Source organism: Nanorana parkeri, unplaced genomic scaffold (genome assembly GCF_000935625.1).
Source record: "Nanorana parkeri isolate BGI_ZX_2015 unplaced genomic scaffold, ASM93562v1 scaffold32, whole genome shotgun sequence".
Classification (NCBI taxonomy): Eukaryota; Metazoa; Chordata; class Amphibia; order Anura; family Dicroglossidae; genus Nanorana; species Nanorana parkeri.
Genome location: NW_017306300.1, coordinates 880349 through 895142, shown reverse-complemented (window position 1 = coordinate 895142; position 14794 = coordinate 880349). Strand labels below are relative to the sequence as shown.

Below are 14794 nucleotides of genomic sequence, written 5' to 3'. Positions count from 1 at the left end.
CAATGCTTTGGCACTTAATTTTGGCAGAACTGGACCAGGAAGTAGATGGACTCTATTTGTAAGTAAATGAAAAACAAGTTTGTTTAACTAATGAATGTAAGATGATTTTAAATCAACATGCTGAGCTGCATGCTGCTGTGATTTTAGTGAGAGGGGGTAAAGGTCCACTTTAAGTAACAGATTCACTTACAACTAGAAGGTAGAGCAAATTACATATACATAGGTAAACAACATCATAAAGTAAAGCTAAGAATAGAACATCCTTAGGATGTACTTTCTTAGGTCATAGAGAGGAGGAGTCGTTCAAACCTTCTTCTGAAACTTCAAGGGGAAATTTCTGTGACAATATATAATAGTTTCACATGGAATGATTTGGTTAGCCAGTGATACTTATTGAGTTAATGTGGGTGCTTATGGACATATCCATTTAGGGACAACTGCCTTACATGCAATAAATATGGTTTCCTGGATGTGAATGTGGCCAGAGTTCCTCCTCCAGCAAACCAAAAATGCATATTTCTGGGGTGCATGGTATAGGGCAATGCACCAGGGAGCACAAACTATCACTTGTCTCTAAAAGGAAAAGATTAGAGGGCATGACCATATTAAATGAACAAAATCAGCCTGAGATTACATACACCTTAAATGTTGACAATTAGCAATTGACAACAAAAGGTATAAAGAAAAATATCTCTCCACTCACCATCTACTATGGTAGACATGGCTGATTGCTACGTTTGGCCTTGACCAGCAAAGGGGTTTTACCAAGTTAAGTATGCAAAAAAATATAAATAGAATACAGATAGCCCCCTAGATTTGATCATCCTTATCAAAGGATATTTAGTTAAGGGAGTGTCTTGATTATTGAATTGAGAGCCTAGAGCATGTCAAACCTGTTGGTATTGGAAACAAATCCTCATGGGAGGTCATATTTTTCTTGTGATTGAACATATAAGCACGAGTTACCTTCCTGATATATGGTGCTAAATGCAAGACCCCATTGGCCTTCCATGCACTGGTATCTGGGAGAAATATTAGGTGGGAAAATATGGGATTGTTCCAGAGGGAAAGATCTAATGGGAGGTAAGAATATGTTAACACCCTTTTAGCCTCAGACCATACCCACTTAGCTAAACATATTTTGTGGAGTTGACCTGTGGGTGAGATAAGTGTTTAAGGAATGATTTTGGTATATGTATATATACACAATGTTATAATACAATTTGTAATACAATTATAATACGTGAATGCATTTGTTTACAATGTGTTTAATATATACAAACATTTCAGCAACAAAATAATTTTAATGAGATTGAGCTTGCCGTCAACAGAAAGAGGGAGTTTAACCCATACTGATAATTTGCATTTAATTAATTGAATTAAGGGAGGAATGTTAGCGGCAGCCACTTATTTTGGGTCCTTTGTAATTATAAACCGTACGTTTTTGAAGGAGGACACCTCCTTCAATGGGCAATTCTGAATAACAGAGGGTGTAGAATTTAAGCATAAGGGCTTGAGAACAGACTTTTGCCAGGTGATCTTTAATCCTGAAAATAACCCAAAGGTTTCAGTGAATTGCATAGCTATATTTAGAGACTAGGAAGAATTGAACAGGTACAAAATAAGGTCATCCATCTCTCCTAAAGTAATCCTATGATAATTGGCTGATTGTCTAATTCTGAAGGTGAGGGTTTTTGAAAAACTATGGCAAGGAGTAGGGTATACAATGGGCATCCTTGCTATGTGCTTTGATGTAAAGAGAGGGAAGGAGACACAAACATTAACTTACATATTGGACTGTAGTTTAGCATATTATATCTTGCTCCATTGACAAATCTGGGGTCAAAACTAAAGCTGTGCAGACAAGCAGGTAAGAAAGGCCACTCAATGGAGTTGAATGCCTAAACCATATCCAAGGATGCCAATGTACATTTATGTGCATTGTCACAATCGGGTATGTGTCCCATCAACGAACGGTGCAATGAAACTACAGAATTCTACAGATCTTAAATGAGATGGATTTTCCAGTCATAAAACCCATTTGATTATTATGAATGATCAAGGGAATAATTGAGCTCAGCCTGTGGACAAAGGTTTTTCTTAGTATTTTACAATCAAAGTATAAAAACAATATGGGTCTATAGGAGGAGCAATCAGTTGGATCCTTGTTGGGTTTTAATAATAGGATAATGGTTGCAACTAGGGATGCACAGATACCAGTTCACAAACCAGTGTTGATACTTGGCATTTTCACAAGAACTACCAGGGTTGCAGCTGCAACTAGGCCCTGGTGCTCCACCACTGTCCTGAAATCATTGTCGTCTTGGAGCTGAAAAGTATCAGTACTTGTACCAAGTATGGCACTTGGTATCTGTGCATCACTAGTTTCAACCTGCCAAAAGCTGGGTTTCGACCAATGAATGCTGCGAAGGGAGACACAACTACATTTACAGTAGTGTTTTCTAATGAAAATAAGAAGAGACTAGAGTAGTTTTAATGGGTTTTAAGTACATTGTGATGAAATGTATACTTATGCATTACAAATATGATTTAATTAGTAGGCTTAAGAAACATTTAGCATTCTTTTACAAACACACTTTTTCTGTCTACTGGATTACAATTCCCTAGGCTAGTAAACAAATCCCATTTTAATTTGCACATTTATAGGACATGGTTACCTATTAATTCCTTCAATGACAAATCCCTATACATGCTATAAAACGTCCATATGCTTTATCTGTGTTCTCAGCCCATTAAGTTTAAATGGGCATATTGGACTCCAAGACGTGTTTATCAGTGCAGCAAATAATTTATGGCCCGTCTGGATAAAATTCTGAAAGCAAGAAATGGTGCTAGATTTTGTTTACAACAAAGTAAAACATATAACATGCTTTGTTATGATTAACATTTTTAGAGTTTATTATTAGTAATAATTTTTGCAGTGGCTTGATGAAATCATTTGGAGTCAATAAAAATGGATTGCATCCTTTAAATTGCATAAATGTCTATTATAGACATAGTGATGCATTTTCTATGACAAAAAAGGGAGTATATTCTTATGTGATAGAATATCGCAATATCTATGCCATCATGACATACAGCTTAGTTATAAAAGTAACAAAATTGGGTTTACATGTCAATACCCCTTTACTCCCATTCCTAGTCATCTGCACCTTCCAGCAATACTCTCCATCTCAATGTGCTTCTGCCTATGCTCCCCTACCTGGCATGTATCTAGCTAGTGCTCCCAGCCCAAGTAATTGGTCCTCTGTTTTAATGGTTCTTTGCCATGTGACTGACACCAAGGTGCAGTCAGTGGTTCCATAATTCTTTATCTACTGTTGCTGACTTTACTTATTCTTGGTTCTCTGATTCTCCACTACTTGTCCAGACCTCTGCTCTGAATGATAATTCTTGACTATGCTTTGGTTCTGACCTGCTGATGATTGACCATCTTTCTGCCTTATCCTTCGGTACTCTGCTGTGGTGGTGGCAACTCATTCAGCTGCCACAGTCTGGTGCATAAGCCCTGTGAGTTTAGGCTAGTCAGGATGCCATAGTCATTATCTTTCTAAACTATCCCAGGGGACAGCTGAGGCACTCTCACATTTTGATGGGCCAGAGGTAACCCACTTAGAGGGTCAAATATTACAGCTAACTGATAAAATCCATTAAAACATTTGGTCTGCTTTTTAAATTTCGGTCACTTAATTTATGGACCTAACCTTAACCCTTTGGAAATCCCTTCTGTCCCCTTACCAAAGTCTTTGATGGTGCTGTTAATGCAAAATCACCGGCTTTAAGACTCGTGAGGTGTTTGTGACCATGGGCAACACTTGGTTGTGGATTTCTGATTGCCAGTTGAAATGTCTTAATCTACAAATGCATTGTTCAGCAGTTTTGTTTGACTCCTTACCTGTTTGCAATTGCTTCATTTTTTTTCTGAATGTGCAACAGGCTTTTTTCCATCCTTTGTGATTTTCTGGAACCATGCCTCCTAGAAGGAAGCTATACAAGCTATAAAATATAGATTGATAAAAAGATCAGCATATAACATCTCTTGGAGGGTCAGAGTCTCAGCCTCACAGTTGCATTTAATCGGAGATTCAAGTGGACGGGCCAGGATGTCATAGAAGATTGCTTGTAGTGCTTGCTGGAGCCCCTCATGTTTCACAGACATAGGTAACCCCTAAATGCAAAGGTTCCATCGGTGGCCACGGTTGTCGAGATCTTCGAAATGCCGCTGTAGTTTAGTGGATCGTAACATGGCCTCCCTGCGAGAGCCCACCTGCTCCACTATCTTGATGATTCACAACAACTCTCTCTGTTGGAACAGAGATCCACCACAGCCACAGCAAGTGCATTGTTGATCTCGCCACCATGGAGAGTAGATCTGCTCCCTGAGGAAACTGACTAATGTAGGAAGGCACCTGGTCCAGTGCATGGTGGTACGGTCCTTCTGGTTCCAAGACCTCGCAGTCAGAGAGTGGGGAGATCCCTGGTGTCTCTGACCGTTGAGAGTGAAACATGGCAGGGATTGACAAGGAAGACTGAAAGATTGGAGTTTTAGCCATAAGTGTCTGACACCCGATTTTCCTCATCTTGTGCTAAAGAAAAGGCTGAAGTCTCCCTGCTTTGTCTGGAGCTCACTTTGAAAGCGGCCATCTTCCTTGCGTGCCAAACTATGCCCCAGAATAATTTCAATGCCTAGTTAGAGAAGTATATTTTTGAATACCTCTATGTGTTCTTTTGTGTTAAAGACTTTAACATAAGTTTTTTTTAGGGCTAAGAAGATGTTGAAGGCTGTCCTTGACACTCATCCTACTTTAAGAGCCTCCAAAAAGATATTTGTGATTCATTAATTTCTATAAAAAATGTATTAACATTTGCATCATTGCTGATCCTCTCCCCTGCCAAGGAACATGCCCCCTCATCTTGGTTCCAAAAAGCTTTTCAGGCATTCCTGACCCTCTCGTTGACCTTTTATTTCTCTCTTCACCTGGCTCACCCAGATGTCTATTTTTGAAGAGCAGTCTGTGTCCTTGCTGTCCTTTCACAATATTCCTGTAACCCTTTGAAATTTTTATCTCCTGAACGTGAACATTGGATACTGAAAACCAAGCCATTACATAATGCCATTTTATGTGATGTCAATGATGGGTCAGAGCCTAACATCTGGGGATGGTATTCTATGAAAATAAAAATCTTTAATAAATTTAGCCGGATGTGAAACTAATACCAAAACAAGATAGTTGTGTACTGCTTGAATTTCACCATAATTTATAGGCCTGACCCTAAAAATGTAAAGGCAGATATGCTCTACAGAAGTTTGGGGATCCTAAAATTGCCTTTTAACCCTCTGAACCCCTATATGATTTGGCTACATGGCTACACTCACCTTGATCTGTCCACTGTAACAAGGACACTCCACTGAAGACCGGAGGTGCAAGTACAATGCAGTTTATTTGCTTTCAAAACGAAAGATAACACGAAATCCAACATAAATAGCTTGCTGTAGCATAACAGATAGGGGCTCACCAATCCTCGAGTTGTCACGTACACTCAAGGTGTCCCAGTCTTTTAACAAGTCTCTCTCGCAGCACTGCTGCTCCGGCCTCAATCTTTAGGGCCACTGTCTGGTTCCTCCAGACAACGGCAATAACATGCCAATCCTCTCAATATGGTTCACAAACCCGCAGCTCCCTGCTGCACTGGCCTCCACACTGACTCCGGGGTGGAGCTCTCCTGACTCACAGGTGGGGCCCTGAACACATCCCAGCACACACTTCATGAGGGATGTACACAGGTGCACAATCAGGTGCTGGTCACCACCAAAGCATGGACCCAGGAATGGAGATTTCTTCCCACCCAGAGCTCTAAGAAATCTCCTGGCTCCAGGATCCCAACTATGATCCAGAAAACCCAGAAAGAACTGAAAAGGCAGTTCTCTCCTGGTACCAGTAATGTCTTCCTGGAGCCACTCAGCCCCTCTGGCTGAGAACCCTGGGTGACTTTGAGGCCACCTAACACCGTGGTATTGACTCACAATGCCACACCACCCAATAATATGCATATCAGTCCAAACCTCCCACTGGAAATCCTCATCAGCTTTTTATCTGCACCCCGCCCCTCCAGGTCCCTTAGCAGTTAATTATTTCAGTATTTTTGACCCTCATGGTGCCAAGATAACCATCAGACTTCTCTGCCAACACAGGAGCGCCTTACTTAGGATATATGCCATCTCCTACTCCAAAGCCTGTAAATACTTATACCCAGAAACATGAAAATCTTCCCCTTCAACTGGTCTTTTGTCCATTCCTGTCATGGAATTCATTATAAAGTCATCTAGGTCACACTGGACCAGTTTAGTAAATGTGTCATCTAGTGTCTCTCTTTTGGGATTCCTCTGGTAGACCGTTGGATAAATGTTTTGCATCTTCATGGCTTCCCTAAAAATGTTTCAGTCTCAATCATCCCTACATTTTGCAAGGTCTTTTGCCTCAGGTTAATGATCACTTTGTCATCTTTTTCTGCCGTTCACCCTAAGATTATTGGACAGAGTGCACCAATCCCAATGGATGGGCTTTGAGGCTTCCTCCTACTGCAAGCGGCACGACTTATGTTTTCATGTTGTGCACATTCACCCTTCTACCAAATTCTTAATCGGGGCTATTCTTTCAGTTGCTATAATTAAGAACATAAGTCCAAAGGGCACATGAGCACTAATGCACACTGAAAATCTTTAGAAAATCTGTTTTCCACTGGGTGCCATTTCTGTCTATGTTAATAATATAGCTTGGGATCAGTGGTAATTTTATGTGTGAAAAAACAATATCTAAGATTACTGCGTTAGCTTCTTTTTTTGGTTTAAAAGAGATATTTAGGGGTAGGTAGACGCCAATATTAAATATACAGTATTGTTTTTTTAAATGGCAAACTGAAACTTAAACATATGACAGACCACTTCACCTCCCTTTGCTCTCATGAGCAGCTTTGTGACAGATCAGGTCTCACCAGAAGGCACAGCAAAGCATTTAAAGACTGCATTTCAAAGCAGGGACATGTAACACTCTCAAGTCATCCCACCAGAACAACACAGAAGGTAAAATTATATCTGTGCTTGAAGGTAAATTTATGAGTATTATATGACAGCAGTTCCACTCCCCTGAGAGCAGATACCAGAAAAAAATGTGGAGAAACATTTCAGAGGTGAATTTTAGAGTAACACTTTCCAGAATTTATGCTTCTACCCTATAGGCATTTCTCAGATGAGTGTCTCTTGATACATATGGATGGAATCTTAAACACAACACTCTAGAGAAATAACAAAGTATAGTTATTACTATAACCAGAGATTAAATTTAAGAATGCAGTGTTTCATTTCTCTTTGCTACTGTACACCAAGCTTTTTTTCTATTCAGTTTTCATTGCATTTACTTTGATATGTGTTCTTGGTTGGAGATTTTTGTAACTGCATTATTTTTATTTTATCGCATTTACTTAAAAAAAATGTATTTACATACAAATATGCCACATAGGTGTGAAATTATTATTATGTAAAATAGTCATTTAACAACTGAAAACTTTTTTTGGTGAATTATTTCCATCGTAAACTGCTTCAGTTACTTCTTTCTTCAATGAACACCATTACCTCTTATCTATCACCAGACATAAAATAGTAGTAATTTATGAAGCGAAAACAAATTCAATTATCTATGTGAATTTACTTACAAATAAAATACTGCAAAGAATCAAAATTATGACATGTATGCAGAAATGTAGCTGCCTGGTGTGGTAAACCCTTTAGTGGATGGAAAACATGATTTGTGACCATAAAAAGCAATGAATAACAAACTACAGTGAAAATAGGACATATATTATGCTTTAGTGAATTGATCTTATAATCACTTTCACATGCTAAGGGATATTTTGCCTTGTTCATCAAAGATTTAGGCATTGGTCCTAACTGAGTAGTGTATGTTTATCCAACAAGCAATAAACTATTGCTACTGCTGAGATGGTTGCAGAAGTTGGTCAGCATTTTGGGAAATATTCATTGATCAAAGTCTTAGGGAAGGTAAATCATCCTTTCAATGCTTAACTATAAAAATGTTGCAAGTGAAAGAGGAATATGCTGCTATGCATGCTTGGTGTGTGTTCTGTGAAAGGTCAGTTTCAGGTCCTAGATCTGGATTTTGTCTTTTCATATTTTCTGCGGACATACATTTATTCGTATCTAATGCTTACCAATAAAACCTAGACAATAAGATCATTCCTTAATGACTTGTACTTTTTAATATTTTACATACAAAGTGTTAGCAAATACTGGATACATTGTTGGGAATTACCCTGATGCTCTTTCTAACTTTTGAGGAACCATAATTGAACTGACCTTCTTTACTCCCGATCCCATGAATATCTTATATAAATTCCCCTGAACAATTAGGTGGTTAGCTATTCCCTTTAAAAGAAACCTAGCATTGAAGTAGCAAAGATTACTAACCTCCCCTTATCAAAATGCTAGTTACCTGGCTGTCAAGCTGACTCTCTTGTTTCAATGTTTAGAGGTAATGACCTGGATGATAAATGCTAGCAAGGACATTTCTGATCTGCCAACATGTTCTCGGTGAGTGACCTAAGTGATACTGAGGCCAGGGTCCTCATATTAGCCAGGCTACTAACATTCTCAGAAAGTGGTCAGAAGAGTGGGCTACTTAATATCCCCCATGCAGTGCTACTGTAAAGGGACTCTTTCATGGAGTAAAAACAAAACTACAGCTGTTATGAAGTGCAGGCAGCCCTCTAAACTCTCATTTACAATATCATTCTCCAATTCCAAGGTACGAAAATTGGGTTAATATTGGAACTCTCAGTTTATGATTCAGAGGGAAATCACACATTCCTTCCTTATCCACCAGGTGATCTGTATGGGATTAGCTGAGCTGGGAAAGACAATTACCATGGTATTAGTGATTTATGACCCCAGTCGTAAAAAGATCTGTAAGGCTAATCAAAACCAGTTTTTAGGGTAAGCTTTAGATAAACAATCAGGTGCTATAAGGACTATAAAGATCACAGGCCCAGATTGACAGATATCCATTGCTGGAATTTGTGGATGCCTGACAAAACTTAGGGCAGCCTAAAGTCACTTGAACTGAATTGCAGGCTGCATTTTTTCAAGATGAGGGAAGAGAGAGTTTCATAGTAAATAGTGATATGCTCAAACCTCATTACCATCACATGGAATACCATATTTTTAGTGCTCTGACAGTAAAACAAAAATTTACGCAGTCTGATATTAACCACTTGCCGTCTGCCCGTTGTAAAAAAACGGACGGACGGCACTGCAGCATTGGTGGGTTGCCATCTCCAGACGGCATTTTTTTTCTGCTCGTGTGCGCCCCCTAGCGGGCACGCAGGGCTCCATAGCCCGCCGATCGTCTATATGTGCTCGTTTTTTCGCCCCCCCGTGGCCGCCGCCAGTTTTTTGCCCCCCCCCGACCCCTCACCTTCAATCCCGTGATCAGCTGCCCCATCTGCAGCCCGGGATCGGGGACGGGAGGGCGTCAGGAGGAAGAGGAATGGAGATCAGCTCCTTGCTGACCTCCCTCCGGGCTGTGAATGCAGAACTGATGTGTGTTACATCACTTCTGCATTCACCTGTCAGTCATCTGGCTGCTATAACCAGAGAAAAGAAGCTGATGAAGCAGATCTCTGCTTCATCAGCTTCTTTTGGGGTCAACAGGGGACATTAGGGGTCCTAGGGACCCCTAATGTCTCCATAAAGAGGACCTGTCAGTGTGCCTATGCTATTATACAGGGGGATTGTTATCCCCCTATATAATAGCAATAACAATAAGTGCAAAAAAAAAATATCAATAAAAAAAATAAAAAAAAATAAAAGTCACATATAAAAAAGTAAAATAAAATAAAAGTCACATATAAAAATAAGTAAAAAAAACCCCTCAAAACGTTTAACTCCCCCACCCCCACGTTTACGCAGATATAAACCTAAATACGCGTCCGGTGCACCAGTGCGCAAAAACTACAATTGCGCTACACACGTTACATATCGCCGTGAACGTCGCAGTGAGAGCAATCATTTTAGGGCCATCAATCACTGATAACACTAAACTGATGAGCGGTAAAAGCTTTTAAAGCGTCGCCTATGGCCAATTTTGGGTATTATCGTTTTTTGAGGTTTCGCGCGCGCACGCAATTTTAAGGCTTGACATGTTTGGTGTCTTTTTACCCGACGTGACCCCATCTTTTATATTTTACCAAAAAATTGGGTAATAATAAATGTTTTATCATTTAATATAGGGGAAACTGTTTTTTTATTTAAATTTCGGTAATTTTTCCTTTAATATAGTAAAAAAATAAAACCCCCAGTGGTGAATAAATACCACCAAAAGAAAGCTCTATCTGTCCCCAAAAAAGGGTATAAAATTCATTTCAGTACAGCGCTGCATGACGGAATAAATGTCAGTTAAAGTACCGCAGCGCTGAATACTGAAAAATGGCCTGGATGGGAAGGGGGTTTAACACCGCGGATGTCAACTGGTTAAAGGGCATATCATCCGGCTTTTTGTTGTGTCCACGTGTCACATTTAGAGACCTTAGTTGCAACAGTTTATTCCCTAAACTGCAGTCCCCATTAATAAGTTTAGATATTGTGATCATATTCCCTCTTAGGCGCCTCTTCTCTAAGAAGAACAAATTCAATTTTTGTAGTCGATCTTCATAACTTAGGCTCTCCACCCTCCGTATTAATTTTGTTGCCCTTCTCTTAACTTTCTCTAGTTCAAGGGCATCCTTTCTGAGGACTGGTGACCAAAACTGAACCACACACTTAAGATGAGGCCAAACTAATGTTTTATACAGTTGTAGAATTATGGTTTTATCCCTTGCAAAAAATCCCTCTTTTAATGCAGGATAGTATCCTGCTCGCTTTGTTTTGGTGCAGCTTGGAATTACGTGCTAATACTGAGTCTTTGGGGGTGATTTACTAACCTAAACACACACACACACCAGGTGTGTGTGATTTTCACACAGCAAAACGTATTTATCAACCAAAAAGTCTCTAAAAGCATATTTCCACTAATGCCATATATGGAAAAATCATGCACATGATGCATATATAATGCTGCTTCACAGTTTAGACAAAAATGGTTAGCTCATGCATTTACATTCCTGCATTCATCAACGCAAGCAACATAACATAGAGCTAATTTACACCACATTACCTTGCAATTAATTGCAGGGCTTTCCACAACACACCTGCTGGGTGTGTACACACTACAAAGGTGTTTCGATTCCTCCCATAGATCATGCTGGGAGGGAACACACTACAGAGGTGTATACACGTTCGTGGTGTGTTTAAAAGGTTAGTAAATCAACCCCTTTGTGTAGCACGTAAGTTGCGCTCGGTCAGATTGTGAATAGGTGTTGATTTCTGGATTAATACTGGGTCTTTGGTCAATAAGGACCTCCAGATTTTTCTCCATCTCAACTTCACCAACGGAGCATCTCCTAAAGAGTATTTTGCATATTTGTTCTTACCTCTCAAGTACGTAAATTTACATTTATCAATATTGAATAGAATCTGCAATGTTGCAGCCCACTTCTCAATTTTATCCAAGTCTTGCTGCAGTGATTCTATATCTTGTTGTCACGTTATTGCCCAACACAGCTTGGTGTCAACAGCAAACACTGAGATTTAACTATTTATTCCAACCTCTATATCATTTATGAATAAGATAAACAGAACTGGTCCCAGGACCTAACCGTAGGGCACTCCATTTATGACTCTGTTTATTATTTTCCTCTGGATCGGTTCCTGTAATTAGTTTTCTAACCATGTGCATGCAAGCTCCTCAATGCCAATAGACCATAATTTGCAAGTTAAATGCTTGTGGGGTACCGTATTAAACGCTTTAGCAAAGTCCACGTGAACTATATCAACTAGTCTTCCTCTGTCTAAATTACTTCTCACTTTCTCATAGAATGATAATATTTTGGTTTGACAAGAATGTTCCTGCATAACTCCATGTTGGTTGTCACTTATGATATCATTATCACAGGCAAATGTTTCAATATAATCCCTTACCATACCCTCAAATACTTTTCATACTATTGATGTAAAGCTGACAGTTCTATAGATACCTGGTGTACATCGTGACACGTTTCTGTTTATTGGTACCACATTTGCTTTTCACCAATCAGTAAGTACTATTCCAGTCATTATAGCGTCTTTAAAAGTTAAGAATAGTGGTTTTACTCTAACCACCTAATATAAGATCTTGGACTACTCATACGTGTAAGCCATCTTATTGGCAAGCTCCAACATTACATAAGGGTTAAGAGTTTTGCCTTCCAGAATGGTCTGGGATTCAGCACCTGTATTTATTCTGGCTTGCCAACTGGACAACTAATAGATTAATCCAGTCAACTAGGACAGATGAGCCAAACAACATAGTCATGTCATTTCCCAAATCCTTCTAGTGTAAATTTCCCTCCTAGTGCTGTAAGTATGTTAGTTCACAGTCAATACATACTTTGCATGAAGCATGTCCTAAGTGTTACTTAGAAGTACTTCATGAGCTCTCACTGAATTATTCACCTTGTAATCACTGTGCAATGCATTTTTTCTACTAGATAAGATGAAAGCCTTCTGTGTGCACTCTGTTTTACCTTAAATACTGTAAACAGAAGACAAATGAAGCTATAAAAGTCTAATATTTGTCTATTATGTAAAAACATCTACATAAGCATCAGTATTCAGTGTCAATTACCACACAAGTAGAACATAGATCTGAAGATTTGCTGCTACCCTATTCCAGGAAATGACCTAATAAAACCACATGCATCTCTCATGTTAGGAGAATAATATTCACATGTATGGACTTTCCTGTAAATCTCTCCAATGAAAAGCCAGAAATGATGAATTATATGCAGTAATGATTTTGAGTATGTTTCTAATGTTTTTATTTCTATGAAGATGATTCTACTACAATCTTATTTAAATCATGGAAATGAGTGCAGATGATAGATCCACTGTTACAGAAGAATGAGATGAGACAAGAATACATGTGATGTGTACCACACAAAATGAAACCTGAAGTTTTGTGGGGGGGTTTTGTGGGGTGGTGTAGATATGTATAATGTTGTATATATAGATACTATATGTACTATAGATATGTATATGTTGTGTATCCCCTTAGCACCTTCTTTTTCTAAAAATCTTTCCCTCATTTCCCCCATCACAGCTCCTGGATATTGCAGCCACTGTGAGAGGCTGCAGTGAGAGGAGCCTGTGAGCAAATATGGTTAAATGTTGTGCCACTGGCCCACCCCGCTCAGCTCTCTGCACCATTTACAGACCTCCTATTACTATGATCCCACAATGCATCAAATTCTGTGAATGGAGGAGAGAACAGGTGAATTACAAAATCTCCTTCTCCATTCACAGAACTGGACTTTGGACTCCAGTAATGTCAAGAATGTACTGTATAGGTTTATACACATAATTTGCATGATTTTTTTTTCAATAGTACACACCTTTGTAGCTTAGATTATTAATTCAGTGCAAATGACTGGAGTATCTTATGTTGTAGCTGATCCCAATTTACCATGAGAATACAAACCTGTGAAATAAAAGATGTTTAGGGATGAGCTCATATTCATACTGAACCTGGTCCAAACCTCAACTCTTCCAAATAAGGAAGTGCCATGGGCAATTCCACCAAATAAGTTGTGGTTCAGCCATTCACTGCCCCACAGCTGCATGTAAAGAAAAGGATGGAATGCTTGTGCAGACATCATAGACCTGATATGGCTACATAGCCTTCTGTTCAGAAGGACCTCCTTCCTGGTTCTGAGGAGCTCATGTATGGACTGGGTTTGCACATCCCTGTTACCATATATTCATATTTGAATAACTAAATAATTTATAAGTTATTCATTTTTCACGTATACACACTCACAGTGGGTGTACATTCCAGTGCTTTGCAGCTGTTAGCTTGCTTATTGGCGCAGTTCATTTTCTATATATTCATATTTACTAACAGGTGTTCTATATGTTACAGGAATGACTATCAGCAGAGGCTAGACTCAAACCAAAACGTATCACAATATACCCAGAATCAAATGACCTACCCATGTTTTTGGACCTACACACACATGGACCACAATAACTTTTATATAACAAAAAACTAAAGCATACTAATAACTGTTCTCAATTTTAAAGGCTAAGTTTACCTTTTAGACCATGTTCCATGTTACACTCATATTTAGGTTGTAACATGAAACATAGTCACCTATACATGTACCTTTAAGAAATGGAATTTAGAAATTATTTTGCCCTATCTTTTGTTTGGGGTAGTGGTATATCCATAATGTGTGCAGAGGATACACTAGACACATAGACCCCAAGGAGGATGGGGCCCACTGTTTAATTACTCACACATTGGGCAGTGGTGCCAAACATGTGGCCTGCTATTTAGTGGGCTGGGTGTGCCACCAGAGCTCCATGCAACAGCAGTGGCAGCAGCACTGCCCATTAGCCCTGCCTCCTGCCTCCTTACAGTCCCAGGAGCAGCAGCTGTATCCACTGGTTACATCCTTTAACAACCCCCAGTCCTCCCCCCATCTAGCAATGTCCTTGTATGCAGGCATTGAAGGTGGTAGTAGCACAGAGACTCAGTTCAGCTGGATCTTGTGACTAAGTCAACCACTCTGTGATGACTGCACACGCCTAATCTGAGCCACCCTGGGTGAAAACATCAATGTGACT

The 14794-nt window shown here is 39.4% G+C and overlaps 1 protein-coding gene across 2 annotated transcripts in view; it reads right to left on the bottom strand.

Moving 5' to 3' along the window:
- The window catches only part of PRKG1 (protein kinase, cGMP-dependent, type I), an 844452-nt gene that overhangs the window by 116181 nt on the left and 713477 nt on the right, over nucleotides 1-14794 (bottom strand). The window lies entirely within an intron of this gene.